This window comes from Ambystoma mexicanum, chromosome 1p, assembly GCF_040938575.1.
Source record: "Ambystoma mexicanum isolate Mex_15411 chromosome 1p, UKY_AmexF1_1, whole genome shotgun sequence".
In the NCBI taxonomy this organism is placed as follows: domain Eukaryota; kingdom Metazoa; phylum Chordata; class Amphibia; order Caudata; family Ambystomatidae; genus Ambystoma; species Ambystoma mexicanum.
Window position 1 is genome coordinate 1,360,768,147 of NC_090921.1, and position 17,584 is coordinate 1,360,785,730.

Here is a 17,584-nt window from a genome sequence, read left to right on the forward strand (position 1 = left end):
CCCCGGAGCTGCCTCTGACCCTGCGGCCAGGCTGGTGGAGGACACATCCCTGCCACAGTCGGGAGCCGGACGTCCAGCAGGGGTGGCCACCTCCTCAACAACTGCACCCCAGCCGGAGGAGGATGTGCAGGCAGCAAGAGCCAGGGCACAGGCAGAGGCACAGCAGCAGCAGCAACAAGGTAGGAGCCATGATGGCTCGGGCCATCAACATCGGAGGGGCAGGCATCAGCAAGAGGGCAGGAGGACACAGGACTGGAAGTGTCTTCCGTGTGGCAGTGGTTAGGCCATGCTATAGATGCGAAGCGGCAGCGGGCAGAAGAGGCACGGCTCACGATGGTCAGGGCGGAGAACTCGAACCTGGAGGTCCACATGTCATTGTCCCTGCGAACCCTCGGGGCCATGGAAGAGGACCGCCTCCGGGACATCGAGCAGGAGTTCGATGATGCCCTGGCCTGGGAAATCGGGAAGTGAGCCGTCGGACTAGCCCGCTGCCATTGTAAATAGTTTTTAGAGTTAGGTTTCCTTTTCCTTTTCCTTTTATTTGTGGTCAATGGACAATGCCACACACATTTGTATATAGTTCTATTTTTAGGTAGTTTCTTAGGTAGGTTTCATTTGTTTGGTTGGGCTCATGGACCCTTTACATAGTTGGACAATGGATTGATTTGATATGTTTTTTTGATTTTGCACATGGAATCATGGAATTTTCTTTTGGACAATGGATTGTGAATAGTTTGATCATGGATTAATTTGATTTTTTTTTTCCTTATGGACATGAAGCAATGGATTTTCTTTTTTTACATTTCCTTTGGATTTGCGTTGGTGGAGGGAGAGTTTGGACTGTTTTTCTTTTGATTTTTTTTGGATTGGTTATAATTTTCATTCACTCATCTTTTGCACATGCTGTTCATTTCATGTTTGGTATTTTTGTGTGATTTCATTTCATTTATTTATTTTTGTACATAATACATTTTCATATTTTATTTCCATGTGTGGGATTTGCTCATTGGGTTGATGCATGTGAAAATGTGGGTTTACACAATCAATGCCAACCAGTGTATCTGTGTGACGGACATGTGTTGATGTACATAGTTGGCTTTTGGTTTGTGTCTTGAGATAGGCATGTCAGTGTGGGGTGGATTGGGAAATCATTGCGTCTCAAGAATGGGGTGGCATGACAAGGTTTTTTGGTGCAGAAGTGGGCCATGATTGTGCTTCTTTATTTTGTGTAGGGGGGACATGAGTTGGGGACTGCTGGCAGGTGCCCCTGACTGCTGGGGGGTGGGGGTGCAGGGGGATATGAGTGGGGGCCTGCTGGCAGGTGCCCCTGACTGCTGGGGGGTGGGGGCGCAGGGGGACATGAGTGGGACATGAGTGGGGGGACTGCTGGCAGGTGCCCCTGACTGCTGGGGGGTGGGGGCACGGGGGGACATGAGTGGGGGTCTGTTGGCAGGTGCCCCTGACGGGTGGGGGTGCAGGGGGACATGAGTGGGGCCTGCTGACAGGTGCCCCTGACTGCTGGGGGGTGGGGGCGCAGGAGGACATGAGTGGGGGCCTGCTGGCAGGTGCCCCTGACTGCTGGGGGTGGGGGCGCAGGGGGACATGAGTGGGACATGAGTGGGGGCCTGCTGGCAGGTGCCTCTGACTGCTGGGGGGTGGGGGCGCAGGGGGACATGAGTGGGGGCCTGCTGGCAGGTGCCCCTGACTGCTGGGGGGTGGGGGCACAGGGGTCATGAGTGGGGGCCTGCTGGCAGGTGCCCCTGACTGCTGGGGGGTGGGGGTGCAGGGGGACATGAGTGGGACATGAGTGGGGGCCTGCTGGCAGGTGCCTCTGACTGCTGGTGGGTGGGGGCACAGGGGGACATGAGTGGGGGCCTGTTGGCAGGTGCCCCTGATGGGTGGGGGTGCAGGGGGACATGAGTGGGGCCTGCTGGCAGGTGCCCCTGACTGCTGGGGGGTGGGGGCGCAGGGGGACATGAGTGGGGGCCTGCTGGCAGGTGCCCCTGACTGCTGGGGGGTGGGGGCGCAGGGGGACATGAGTGGGACATGAGTGGGGGCCTGCTGGCTGGTGCCTCTGACTGCTGGGGGGTGGGGGCGCAGGGGGACATGAGTGGGGGCCTGCTGGCAGGTGCCCCTGACTGCTGGGGGGTGGGGGCACAGGGGGACATGAGTGGGGCCTGCTGGCAGGTGCCCCTGACTGCCGGGGGGTGGGGGTGCAGGGGGACATGAGTGGGACACGAGTGGGGGCCTGCTGGCAGGTGCCACTCACTGATTGGGGATGGGGGTGCAGGGGTACATGAGTGGGACATGAGTGGGGGCCTGTTGGCAGGTGCCCCTGACTGCTGGGGGGTGGGGGCACAGGGGGACATGATTTGGGCATGAGTGGGGGCCTGCTGGCAGGTGCCCCTGACTGTTGGGGGTTGGGGGTACAGGGGGACATGAGTTGGTGATCACTAGTGGAAGGTGACATGTGTGCTGGCTCGGGGGCATGGCCAGGGGTGCAGGGTAGTCCTCTGTGTTGTGGGTTGCCTGCAGGGGCCGTGGATGGGGTGGAGGGCAGACCTGGGAGGATCCACACTGCCAATTCATGTGTGGGACTCCCCGTGCACCCCACCAGATACACGTACCCGCTCTGACAGCGGAATCGCGTGTGAAAGTTCACGCGAACCCCAGTAATACACATACCCCACTCGCACAGGGCCCTTTCGCGTGTAAAACTTCCCGCGAACCCCAGTAATACACGTACCCCACTCGCACAGGGCCCTTTAGCGTGTAAAACTTCCCGCGAACCCCAGTAATACACGTACCCCACTCACACAGGGCCCTTTCGCGTGTAAAACTTCCTGCGAACCCCAGTAATACACGTACCTCACTCGCACAGGGCCCTTCGCGTGTAAAACTTCCTGCGAACCCCAGTAATACATGTACCTCACTCGCACATGGCCCTTCGCATGTAAAACTTCCCGCGAACCCCAGTAATACACGTACCCCACTCGCACAGGGCCCTTTGCGTGTGAAAATTCGCACAAACCCCAGTAATACACATACCCCATCGCACAGGGCCGTTTCGCATGTAAAACTTCCCGCGAACCCCAGTAATACACGTACCCCACTCGCACAGGGCCAATCGCGTGTAAAACTTCCTGCGAACCCCAGCAATACACGTACCCCACTCGCACAGGGCCTTTTCGCGTGTAAAACTTCCCGTGAACCCCAGTAATACACGTACCCCACTCGCACAGGGCCCTTTTGCGTGTAAAACTTCCCACGAACCCCAGTAATACACGTACCCCACTCGTACAGGGCCCTTCGCGTGTAAAACGTCCCGCGAACCCCAGTAATACACGTACCCCACTCGCACAGGGCCCTTTCGCGTGTAAAACTTCCCGCGAACCCCAATAATACACGTACCCCACTCGCACAGGGCCAATCGCGTGTAAAACTTCCCACGCACCCCAGTAATACACGTTCCCCACTTGCCGTGTGCTGTGTGGCGGCCATGTATAGTGGTACAGGGTTAGCGCAGCCCTTTGCGCTGGATTGGGGATTTTGATTTCCCTGTGCGTGGGGTGTTCTTGGGGGCGTAACTGGCACTGCTGCAGGGTCGCTGCGCCACTGTGCACCATGGCTGGTTTTGGTAGCTAAAATCCATGAATACGCTGTGCGCGGAAATGGATTTTAGCGCACGCGGCTGGCGCAGACAATTGCACGCGCACACTGTGCACCAGCCGCGTGCGCCACTTGTGCGCTAAATTCTATGAATTACCTTCATAGTGTTGAACAGGATTTGGGAGGCCCCATTGTGCCTCTTTATTTCATTGATGTTTGTATAAGGTAAAAAAGAACACTGCAAAGTGTAAGCCTAAAATGTTTTCCCATGTTTTCAACTTTTAAGAAGCATGCACTCTTAATATCCCAGAGCTACACTGATTTCCCTGTACGTTGGCCTTCCACAAACCTCATTTTGAAATGTCAAACCATGAGGAATACTGCTACAAGGCTGATCTACATCCTAAATCTCGAGGATCACATGTTCTCTTCACAATCATTTGCTTGCCGTTTCCCCCCAAATCAAATTTAAACTTATCTGCTTAACTCACATAGTGACCCATGGCATAGGCACTGCAGGACTTAAGAAACAGATCTTGATTTGCAAGCCTAAAAGAGCCCCTCTGACTATCATGAGAATTTGAAAGCACCAACTGGGAGGCAGTTGGTTTTCTGTTCAGGCTCCTACCTTATCGAACTCCCTTGCCACCCTTCTTTAACACTAAGAGAATGACGGCCACTTCTGGCAATCCTTCAAGATTCTGCTGTTCTCTCCTGTATTCTAATATCTGGTTCTGACTCCTCCCACCTTCTGCCCCATACCACATGGCTTCTGTACTCCAGCCCATGCACCCTAAATCAATAATCTAATCACATGGGCATGCCAAAGCACAACCTTTTTTAATTCACTGTGATGAGAAATATTTTCTGATGTTTTGGGCCAGAAACAGTTTTTCAAACTTCCAGAACTGGTTAGATTAGGGTGTGGAGTTACAATTGACACAGAGGAAACATTGAGGGCCCTACGCCTGGGATTTTGCATATTAAAATGTAGAGGGTTGGCACAGCATTTCCTAACAGCTCCCTTTTTGGAGGTTATGTACCAGGAGTTATTTAAATGTAGCCAAATGCTATATATTTGCCAAACTGATGAGAGCCTCTCAGATGAGAATGAACATAGCCAGATAAACTGTTCTTTTGAATGATGCCCACTAAGAAGAGATGACAACCATGCTTTAGCTCTGTTTTCACAAAGGAGAAATATGCATATGCATCTCTCTCTGTCCTATCCACAAGCACAGCTCAGCATTGAAACGCTAGGTAGGTCTCCTCTGAAAATGAGGGGCTGCAAGAACCCCAGGCCTTGTTGGTTATCATCAGTGAGGTGTGGATTTATACTCTGTCTCTTCAAGGCCCAGAGACCAAGGGACCCTGTCTGAATTATCCTTAGTATCTTAGTGTAAAACAACATGCGTTCCAAAATTGTCAAAACCTTAGTTTTTTATATTGAAATTGAGAAGATTGCCACTGCATTTGCTATTATCTTACTATTTGGTGGTTATATACCAGGAATCGTCATTTAAATGTAGCAACATACTGTATATTTGCTGAAAATGAATATATATATTTTTTATATTTTTTTAAAGTTTTTTTATTGTATTTAGTTTGCGATCTACATACAATAGGAAAAGAAACTTTACATTTTGATATTCAACCTTCTGAAATAGAAATGTTACAAGTCATTTTCTTTTGTCGTGAAAAATGAATATGGCCAAATGGGATGGAGTTTGCTCAGGAGTACTGGCCTACTTGCTTGCAGGCCCATTTGTACGAGTCCCATTTGCACTGCCCTTGTTTGACACATCTTGCCACAAAATTAGATGGGTGTTAGGTTTAGGTATATATTATGGTGCAGGGATGTCAGGGTTATCACCGGGTCTTCCCGCACTTTTTTGCGGGGAAATGTGTAAAAAAACATTCAAGCTAATGGGACTCGAACAAATAGTCTCCAGCAAACATTGTGGAACCTGCTCAGGAGGTTCTGCAATCACATTTTAGCATACTGTGCTTTCCCAGAGGAGAAATGTCCAATTGTGTATCTCTCTGATTAATACCACAGGGACAGTCTGCAGAAGAGAGCCAACATCACTCCCAAGCACTGCTTGGGCACCATCAATGAAGTGCGACTATGGTGCATTTTCTCTGTTGTCAGAGGGAGCAAAGGTCCACATCTGGATTTCCATTTCTGATTTATGGTAAAAATACCTAGTGTTCTAAATTTGCAAAATTGTGAGTGATACTACTGGCAACGAGCATGCCCCAATAACGTTGATTGGGATGGTGCCCCCTCTGGAGAGTCTACAATCACATTTATTTTATTTTTATTTTTATTGTATTGTATTAGTTGAATTTAATCGACCTTTCAATATCATTGCAGAAAAATAGATCATTTGCATTTACAAGGCATAAAATCAACCTTTCACTGCTGTTACAACAACATGGGCCTCATTCCGAGATTGGAGGTAGTCATGACTGCCTCCAATAACGGGTCCGGCACTGGTAAGGTTCAATGGGGACTTACCGGTGTAGTCCGACCTTTGGGGGACCGGTAAGTCCCCATTGAAAAAGCCATTCCCCATTCCTATTTCAGCCCCCATAGGGCTCAATGGGAATGGGGAAGGAGCTAATAACGGTACTGCAAATTGCGGTACCGCTATTAGCTCTGAAGTCCCTTAACGGGTCCCGTCCATAACGCCTGGTCAGACCAGGCGTTAAAGGAGGGACCCGGTAAGGGAACTCGTAGTAGGGCGGTAAGGGATTACCGGCACCGGTCTCCTTACTCCCTTACCGCCCTACTCGGAATGAGGCCCCATATTAGGTAGATCAGCATTAAAAGGAAAAGGCACATCAACATTCACATTAAAAAAGAACCAGACAAAATAAAAAATAACACACAGAAGACAAATTACATGACACGCAACAAAGTGCATGGGGTAATACTCATGAGCTAGACACAGGGTAGAACCCTGAACCGTTCGTGTCAGTAGTACAAAAAATCATACCTTACACAAATTTGACATTGAAGCATGAGGGATGTACATCAACCCTCCTGAATTCATATGACATGTACAATAGTTTGCTGTGAAGAAAATATTTTGAACGATCAAAATCGTTTCTATGTTAACATCTTCTTGGCTTGAACTCCCAAGCTAGATGGTCACTGCAGTTCCAGTGTCTATTTGAAGACTGTTTAAAAAATTAATGGTCACCAATTGAAGTGGTAATTGTTTGTTACTCATTATAATTGTCCAGCAGGTGCTATATGCCAAATTACCCAAGAATTTACAGTGTTTGTCATAATGTATTTGTCTAAGATGACGTAAGGCCACACAATGAGTAAGCAAGTGTTCTAGGGCTTCTGGTACATCTATGTAATTACAAAATCTGCACACATTTGCTTGCGAGTCTATAAAATGTCGTTTTGCAAGGATGTCTTTTACAGGCCACAGATTAAATTGCAAACGTAAAATCGACAGCCTGTATTGGGATGTTGGAGCTCTAATTTAATAAACAGGCAAAGTACGGATTTTTTTTCCGGTGGAAACCTGCACGCATTACCATCCTTGTAGCTAATGCAGAGTTCACATGTGCTGATCCAATCCGTATTATATAATTTTGCTTTTGCTTTATCTGGATTGGTAGTCAGCAACTCAATGCTAATATCGCTGTTAGCTAAAATGTTACACACTTTGTTTACCCAGTCGGCCATGAAGCAGTGATCCGATGTAAACATGTAAGCGGACAACAGTCTCAATATGATGTTAACATCAGTGGAGATCAAGCATTTCAGAAATAAAGAACAACATCGCCAGTTGTGCAAGGCATGTAAAGAAACCAGCCCAAGTTCATATCTGATCCATGCATGTGGTACATACACTGGCTGATGTAACATTTGCCTCCAGAATTTGGCCTCCCACTTATCAAATTGAAATTGAAAACCAGATCTGATAGAAAAGGTTTCCAGGCCATACAATATTGCTGGCACTTCCTTCTGATTCCAGTAAAACCATGCTGGTTTAATGGAAAATTTACCATCCCTCCACATGATGATTTGACATTGGCATACTGCTGAATTTCTTTTCTTTTCTACGCACGTAATCTGACTTTTTGAGTTAATTGTACCCCCAAAACACGTGCCCAGATAAGTATTGGGCCACAATTTGCAGTTGTATTTTATTTACAGCCCACAGAAAACACTTCAAACCAGCTCTTGTCAGGGAGTAAAGGACGACCTGTGTTTTCTCCGTATTCAGTCTTAATTCATTTACTTGGATGTAGTTTTGAAAAGCTGTTAATAATTTTTGCAGACCGACTTGGGTCTTAGAGATTAAAACAAGGTCATCTGCATATAACAATGATTTTATATGTTTGTTGGCCAGTTTGGGAAAGTCAGATTGAACTTTTTCAAACACATATTAACATTGTGTATAAAGTAATTAAACACTGAGGGTGCCAATAAACACCCTTGCTTAAGCCCACGTGCTGTGGGGATGGGAGCAGAAAGCACGCCATCTAATGAGAGGCCAACACGCATGGAAGTGTCAGAGTGTAGCGCCTAAATGATTTCAAATAAAGTTGTTGGGCATTGGTCTCTCCTTAGTTTCTCCAATAGCTGGACTCGCGGGATGAAATCAAACGCGGAGTGTAAGTCCACTAACGCAAAGTATACTGGTTGCCTCTTGGACTGGCACTGAGCCTTGACTGCATTTAGGCACATCAATTTGACATGTGTGCCCATAACTGGCACAAAGCCAGTTTGATTAGGATCACGTAAATCATTAGCAAGTGTCCAGGCATTGAAGTCCCTAAGTACTAACTTTGTGAAAATCTTGCCTGGAGCATCCAACAATGCAATAGGTCTGTACTTTTGGGGTAACGTGCAATCACCCTTTTTAGATATGGGTATGATCACAGAGGTTTTCCAAGAGTTCGGTACTTTTTGAGACTTTATTGCAAGTTGGAAGATGTAGAACAAGGTCAGCGCCCATTCAGAAATATTTGCTTTGAGCATGCAGTTGCTAAGTCGATCTGGACCTACAGCTCTGGACGAGCTTGCACGCCGTATCAGCACTTCAATGTCTGATGGGGAGATCTTCAAGGACCAGTTTGCATTAGTTGTTGGTATACTATGCACTGCATCAAAACTGCGATCGGCATATAAACTAGTATAATATTCAATCCACCTGTCTTCATTGATCACACTCAATTGAGCGGCTGCTTGAGTATAGGAGGATTGAGTATTAAGTAGCTGCCACATCTCGGCAGAATTTTTGTTTACCATGGCCCGTCCCATGTGCTCACTATTATGTTGGAACATTATGTGCTTATGAGACTTAAGACAGTTCTTGTAAATGCATTTGGCATTATTCAAATCCTGTTGACAGGTTTTGGATCCTAGAGCTAACAGACATCTTCTCTGTTTCCGATAATCAGGTCGTTTGATTTGAATCTCAGAATCAAATTCATGTCTGTGTTTGGGGCGGCCATTTCTCATTATAGTAACAGTATTGATGTATGGTGCTAATAAATCAGTGTAGTACGCTGCGACATCACAATTTGCATTTCTCTCCAAGGTTTGCCTATATGATACAAGTTTAGCATCAGTCCATCTTATTCTGTTTTTTGGCGCATTAGTCATCAGGCATTGGTTGGCAATATAATCTCTCTGTTGTTGTCGAGTACCCGTGATTGTCAAGGACAGTAATTTAGGATCACTGTATGGTAAGGTGAGCATCTCCAAACGCTGCAGATGTCTAAATAGTATTTGGTCAACATATATATAGTCAATTTGGGCTTGCACTGTTGTTATGAAACCATGTTGTGCTAGCAGGGATGTCACCTTGAATTGCCGCATTTACCATAATGAATTGTCTTTCTGCCATAAAAGAGGTCCAATCCTGTACCTCTTTCATGGGGCACTTGTTATTCCAACAGTCTAGATTTATGTCGCCCAGTATGATGGTATGTTTTATGTCACTAGCAATGTGTATTAAATGCAGAATACAGCTTAAACCTGCATAAAAAGCCTCATCTGTTAGTGCAACTGGGTTTCGATACAAATTAACCAATGCCAGTCTTTGCATACCACATGTTTTTTTGACCAACAAGATGTGAGCACTTTCTACCCCCCACTCTGCAATGGAGAGACCCATTTTTAGATTCACCGCCACTAAAAGACCGGAAGCTGGCCTCCCTCCAGTCAGGCGAGCAGGAGAAAGAACAATGTTATAACCATCCCAAGCTGGAGGAGTTGTTTCTTGGAGGGCAATTATTTGGAACTCATGTGGCAAATTTTGAATATCAGTTTGTAAGTGTGAAAGCCCTCTTGAGTTCCAACTCGCAATACACAAGTCCTGCGGAGGGACCAGCAATGATGGTTACTGACTCATGGCTGCGGGGACCCTCGTGTCCCTGGATTCAAATGAGTGACTACTCTGATACATGTTTGTTCTTTACATGATGCTTTGGGATTTCTGCCAACAGACAGCCCATATCAAACAGGTGCATTTTTGCCTGCCATATAAGATTTGCAACCACCTCATAAGATATCCATAATCGAATTATTGATTGCATTGTATGTGTAATGAATTCTATTTGTTCAATGTCTTGAGATGTAATGTCTTGCAGAGTACTCACATCACTGAAAATGTTCATGACACTCTTTCTGTTCAGGTCATACGAAGGAAAGTTTCCCTCTCTGCATTTCAGAATAAAGAAATGGGCATTACCACCTCTTGGCTGAACTTGTTTGGCCTGGGTGGTTGAAGAATGAATAAGACGAGAATTAGAGCTACATTGCATTCGAATGAAGGAAGGCAGCTGATGAGTTGGCTGTCAAAACTTGTCACATCTGAAAAACGTGAAGGGTGTGCATTTTCTGATAGTGTGTTTGATTTCTGAATGCCAGGATTGACGGAAACAGCTGGCTGCGCATGCACTTCATGGAGCGAGGCACGTTCCAACAGCTAAGCCTCTATCATCTGTTTTATTGTTGCAATCGTCTCTTTAGACTGCCCTTCATGGACTAAACTAGACAGGTTATGAGACTGTTGAAAAGTGACCATTTTTGTATTTGATGAGCTTGCCACCTCACGTTTTGCACTCTGTGCCTCTGATTGCCTAATGGGGTCTATAAGTTGATTCAAGGGAGAATGTGATGGAGGAGCCAAAGTTGTGTCCGCTACATTTGTTGTCGCGATTCTGGCTTCCTGCACCGGGGCTACACACAATGGTATCACTTCAGAAGGCATGCTAGCTGGTTTAGGACCAGCAAGTAAATTGTTTTTATGGAGGCGGTGCAGAGCCACCAAAATAAAGCATTAAGAGTGTTTTTAGGGCCTCTGACGCCGGGCATATTCTTGGATTTTTTCGCAATGGCACGAGGACCCTTGATCTGACTGCGAGTGGCTTTTTTCTTATGTAACAGATTGCCCGCTATCCGATGGACTGCGGGAGACAAAGGAGCCACAACGTTCGCCTCACCATTGCTTCCTGGGTCCGCCGAGAGATCGATGTACGAGTTGTCCTTCTCAACATTGATCACCTCAGTCATCGATGCCTCTGTTGCCGGACGAATAACGTTCTCAAAAGCAGGGAGCGGGGATGCATGCACCGCTCCCCGTAGCTGTGGCAGGCACTGATTTGTGTGGAATAGCTGATTAATATTACTGGTTTCAGGTGGCAATGGTAAGAACAATGGTGTTGGTCTAGTGGTGCCATGGCATTTTGACATATGCTCAGAAATTAGGTCATGGTTTACATTAATCCTTGACACTATATTCGTTAGGAGTTTGGATTGTGATTCCAGCCTGTGATACAACACTTCAAACAACAACTAATGATGTGTAATTCCACACCACGGGGACAATTTGGTAATAGTGATTGTGGGGCAAAAACCTCTTGCTTTAATTTGGGGGCACACAAGAAGGTAACGAGGAGCAGGAAAGGGAAAGAGTAGAGGTCAGCCTATCCACAGATACTTCAAGCGAATGAATGCCTTGCACTATTGAGAAGGGGGACACACACTGGCTGGCATAGATAGATACCTGTGGATTCGCCACTGTCTGTTGGAAAATGAATCGGGGACAGCACTGGCAGGACACCCTGTTTGTTGGCTGCCACATTGCCCTTGGCAGAATCTAGAATGGTTTGATCCGATAAACAGCAATGCATACCACGCACCAAGGGGGTAGAGTCCAAATCAAGATTAATTGCATTGCCCGCTAAGCGGGCTAACGCAGGCTCTGCCACGCATGACAACGGCACGGCGGGCGAACCGCCAGCCAACGGGCCAACAGTCTGAGGTCTCAAGGGAGTTAGATTAATGACCGTGCGAGCGGTATGTACTGTTTTAGGTAAGGCTGTGCAGACTGGGTTCTTATATTTAAGTACCCTATTCGGCATGTTGGATTTTAAAGTGTACATGGTAAACACCATGAAAGAACACCAGTACAAACAATTCAAACACCAGTAACACTTTTCACACAAACTAAACTTACTAGTGGCTTTTAGATGCAAGAATGAAGCAGCATGTTAACAACCTCACTGAACCGTTGCGCTGCTGCAGCGAAGCGGCAAAGCAGTACTTACAAGTTTTTTTCTCGTGTGCGCGCATGCTGTGCACGAGCGGAATAGACTATATAGCAAAGCAGCCTGTGAGCAGCCTGCGAGCCAATCCCCACAATCCAAGCCAGAGCTGAGTAGTGTCACTCAAAGTTCAAAGTACACTGGCAGTTTTCCTTGCAGTTTCCTTGCTGACAAAAGTCAAAAGCAGATTTGTCTAGCACACGGGTCTCCCAGCAAAGCGGTACTTACGAATACTTGCTCACATTTCAGCTCACTGTGCTTTCACAGAGGAGAGACAGCATCAAATATCAGTTTGCTCCCACCCACAAGGACAATACAGCACCTAAATGGCTAGATATTTCTCCTTTGAACGAGAAATTTCTCCTTTGAACAAGAGCACATGCAATATCCTTTTTGAACAATAGTACCAGCAGTAATACCAGACAGGTGTTTCTGCCTTGTTAGGCACCATCAGTGGGTTGTGGCTGTGATGTTGCCTCCCTCTACGCACATATGTTTAGTGTCACACATCTAGATCCCCCTTACTAACATGGGGTGAAACCCCAAGTGTTCCACATTTGCCACAATTGTTACACTCTCTCTACTGAGAACAAGCCAGGCCAAATAAATTGTACTCTCAGATGGTTCCAAAGTTTTAGATCTCTGTACTTTCACAGAGGAGAAATACCCATTCTTAAAGCAGTTGATCCTGCCTCCAAGGACAATCTATCAGTGAAAAGCTAACTGCTTTTCTTCACATTGCCTTTACTTCTTTCTCCCATATCCTGTGCCCACTTACGGTTAGCGGGGCACAGGAATTCTCTTTAATACCTCCCTGTCCTAATCTCCCAAACTTCCCTTCCTTTGAATACCACTTTTCCTCTTTTTGTAATCATTTCACTGTCTCTCTACTTAGTGTCTATCGACCCCTGCCCACCTGCTGACTTTCTTGAATATCTTGATCTTCTTCTGTCCAATCTCCTTACATCCCTCTTCCCTTCCTTTCTTCTTGGGGACTTTAATATCCCCGCCACTAACTCATCATCCCCTCTGCTACTTTTCCTTGCACTTCTTTCCTTCTCCTTCTTCTCATCAGTCTGGCTCCTGCCTGGACATAAACTTCTATTCTTTCCCCCCTCCCTCACATCTCTTCTTCCCCTTTATGCTCCTGATCACCTCCTTATCTCCTTCTCTGTTTCACTTTCTGCCCCCTCTCTTCCCCTTCGACTATCTTTAAGTGTTGTGATCTCTCTTCTTTTGATTCTTCATTGTTCCTCTCATCATTGTTTTCTTCCTTTTCTCCTGACTTAGCTGCTAGTACTCTACATACCTATGTGCTATCTGTTCTTGACTCAACTTTCCCTCTACACCCTTTCTCTCCCGCACATACAACTTTTGTATAGGTGTGGCTGGGGTCCTCTAGCAGTCACCCCAATTATCAGAAGAGAACACTTAGACCCATCAAAGACTCCCTGCCACGAGAACGGAAGACTCACCCATGCAGCAAAATTACTGTCTTTTATTTAGCAAACAAAATGACAGGGATCACACCAGAAAAACAAGTATCCTCCAGAGCTCTCATCTTCTAAGCATGTGTCCCCAGGTATTATCCCGATGTGACATTACAAATCAAGGTTCCATCCCAGAAACCTATCACACATTTACATTGGTCAGTTTGGGTGGGATACATATAGAAGATAAACTGGTTAGTTCTACAATTGGATAGCCATGTCTAGGGCCTCTCCCACGACCACCTGTACTAGTATCGGTATACAATGTTGCAGGGTCGCAGTGAGACCATTGGCCCTTGCAACAAATTATATCCCCACATGAAAGGTGAATCTGGATTGGTCAGAATGTGTCCTCCCATCCCTGGGACCCTGGACAGTTGCCAGACTGAGTGTACCTTTTCAAGGCAATGGGTATGAACATGGAGGTGCGAAATGTTCCCTAATGTTGGCATCCTGATCACCTAAGCCTGGGAGGTCTTTCTATTAGCAGCGCGTGGGCAACACTTGTTGCTTTTTACCCTCTGGTTCAATGAGAATAGTCCTCCTAGTCTACCTTGGTTGAATGGGCATCGTCCTGTTCAGCTGGGTCACGTGTGTGGAGACCATGAAATGAAGCTGTCCTGCTTGTAATTATGAGGATTTTAGCCTGATTTTCTACAGGTGGCATATTGTCTTGGTAACTGAAACTTTCTGTCTCCACTTGTCCTTGGCTATGTGCCTAGTTTCTGCTCGCCTCTGCCTGCAGCGATAATGTCAGATTTTTCAATGTACTCGAAGCCTGTCTCCCCTTTGCCATCCATTTCAGATACCTACAGCTTCTATATCATTCCGTATGCCTTCTCCATGTTAGTAACAGTCAAGCATGTGCAAGCTAAATATATGAATACTTTGAATCGTGCGGTTCCTGTTTCGGCAAAATGATATGAATATAAAAAGATATGCATGTGTGTCTGTCCTGTATCTATGTGGGTCATAAGCAGGTGCTTCATGCCTGATTGCAATAAACTAGTGCATGTTCATGTAACTTCATGAATGGATGAATATGTTCTTCGTGTTTAATGCGGCTACGTCATGATGTCAGTGATGACATCATTGGTTTCTGGTCTTGCAGTCAGTCAACTTGCTCGATCGATGTAATTTCCATATCATCCAAGTTATCGATTGGGTATCGTCAAAATGGCTGTCTGAGCGGATAACCCCTCTCACACCTGCAATACACTGATGATTATGGTGATAGGCCTAAAGTAAGGTACATCTATTGTTTCTCGTGTTCGTGTTGAGATTCGTGTGGGGGGCATGAGTGTCAGATTTGGCCCCCATCGACAATCTCCCCTCTGGTCAACCTGTTGACTGCATTATTTGCACGACTCTCCTAGGTTGTCTGTAATTTCGTGAGCCAGACCTTTGTTATCCCTCCAAGATTCTTTCAGGCTCCATGCCGTGTAGCTGCAGTCCCCACCTGGGTTGCTCCAAACCTATTTTCCCGAAGAGTCACAGGAATTGTAAGGATACTGGAACAATGTTCCCCTCTGGAACAGGGGACACTGTGTCATCTGTGTCTTCGGTACATTCTGTGTCTTTGTTTCTTCATCTCCTTCAGTCTCTATTAGCACTTTCCCCCCAAAAGTCTTCTTAGTTGCCTTTCTACACAAAATGTCATCAACACTAATATCAAAGCTGCTGCCAGTACTTTCAGTCCATTGGTCATCCATGTTGGTATTCATGAGAATATTTAAGACAGCAAACTTTTCTCTTTCCTACATTTTTTGTTTCTGCCTCCATCTTCGTGTGCAGTTCTGAGAGCCAGGTGATGGCCTCTGCCAGCATCCTGTTGCCTTTGTTGTTGGCAGGGGTAAATGTACAGCAAGAAGACTCGATCTTGGTGCAAACACCTCCTTCCATGGCTGTGAGGATATCTAGAATGCATCTTTTCTTTAGGGCCATTAGTCTAACTGCTCTCAGCTCTTCCTTGATGGAGTTAAACCCCTTGACGGTTGAGTTTCTTGTCTGCATCAGCTCCCACCACGTAATTTGGAGCCATATGGCATTTGTGCTTGTCTCTACTGTTGGAATGATAGATGCAAAGAATATTTCAGTTCTGCTGAACAGCCTGTGCTCTGGTGGGATTGCATCCAATGCCTTTTCCATGTCTGATGAGACACAGTTCCCCCTTTTCAATCTGGTCAACCCTACAGATCTCTTATCCTGTGCTGGTATCCATTCTAGGGAATCCTTCTATGTGTATGTCCTTCTGCTGAAGTGTTAAGATGTATGAGTGAACATATTCCTCCCCAGTTGGGTGGAAGTTGGAGGTGTGCCTTTGACCCACAGGCCCAATACTGGTCCATGAGCACTGCCGTTCCAACCTTCATGCCTGGTATCTTCAAAATCTGCTTACATCCTTCATTTTCACCAATCTCTACTTTGCCATCATTCTGAAAACATAAAGCTGCTCCCATCAGCGGAATGATGGGCAAGGGCCCTGCTTTGTTTTCTACCCATGTGAGCAGTTTGGCATTTGCTTCCTATTCCTTGAGGCACTTGTCATTTTCTTGCTGTACTACTTCCACTGGAACCATCAGGAGATCATGTGCTTTGCTCCCCACAACTCCTTCTTTCCATCCATCTTTTCTGTATACTTATCCATACACGAGCATCTGCAGTCTTTCACAGCATCCTGGCATTTCTCCTATTCATATGGGTCCTTTCTTGGGGACACTGTAACTGTTTCTGTGTCACTGTCTGTACTTCCCATTGCGCTGACCCTCTGATATACTCTATACTTTTGTCTGAAATCCAGTAATCGTCCAACATTTCCTGAGTCTTTTATGTAGTTGTCTTTGTATGGGAACGTCTTTTTGGACATCCACCTTAGTGTGGCACGCTTCCCTTGAAATCATCCTCTTGTGGTGCATAGCGATAAATGCATGACGCATTGTGCTCTTCCTACTGGAATTTCAGTTGCCACGAATGTTTTGCATGCACTCATGGCATAGGGGCCAAATCTGCTATGTAGGAATTTACCTGGTTAGAATCTGCTTCTGACCTGCGCTTAACTCGCTTTACTTCTTTAGCAGTGCTTGGTGCCTGCCTAGACATTGCTTCCATAACAGCATGGATCAGGGTTATGCTAGTAAGGGTCAAAGCTTGTGCTTGGGGAAACATCAACCTTCGTAAAGCAAGGAGTGTAAAGAGGTAGAGACAGCAGAAGACACAAAATATTATCAAAATATTATGAATTATATTTCCCACGTTGTTATTCTTGAGTGTTTCTTTGCATTGATCCAAGGGTTGTGCAACTCACCTGAAAAGCCTGAGAAATGTGTTATTGTTGTGTTAGTGTATGTTAGATCAAGCATTGGGCGCGTGCTGCGAAGAACAATAACTCCCACACTGTACGGTTTCTCGAATCACCAAACAGAGTAATGATAGACGGGTTTCCGCTGGTCAATTGTGCGTAGATTTGTGTAACAAGTCATGAAAAAATAATTGTGATGGAATCATTTGTTCAGTTTTGTCTGTATCACAAAGCGGATAAAGCATTCCTGAAATGGTGTATGTCTACCAAGCCCCATATTGGTTGAACTGTCCTTACTTTCTCAACAAATACCTATTGTAAGGAAAAGGTATTGTGCCTATTCTACGTGTGGGTATTGTCCTTCCCTAACTCTCTTGCGCTGGACAGTGTTATTCACGGTTGTTGTTCTTTTTCTTTGTCTTTGTCTTCTTTTTGCATCAAATCGTCTTCTATTAGACGTGGAGAGGTCTCACCTCGGCAAGGCTTAACATCTTCAATGTAGCTCCAAGTTTTCTTCCCATTCAGTTTTACTGCATGCTCTGTGGCTTGCACTACAGAAATGGGGCCCCCGAATCTGGATTTGAAACCAGGTCCTTACAAA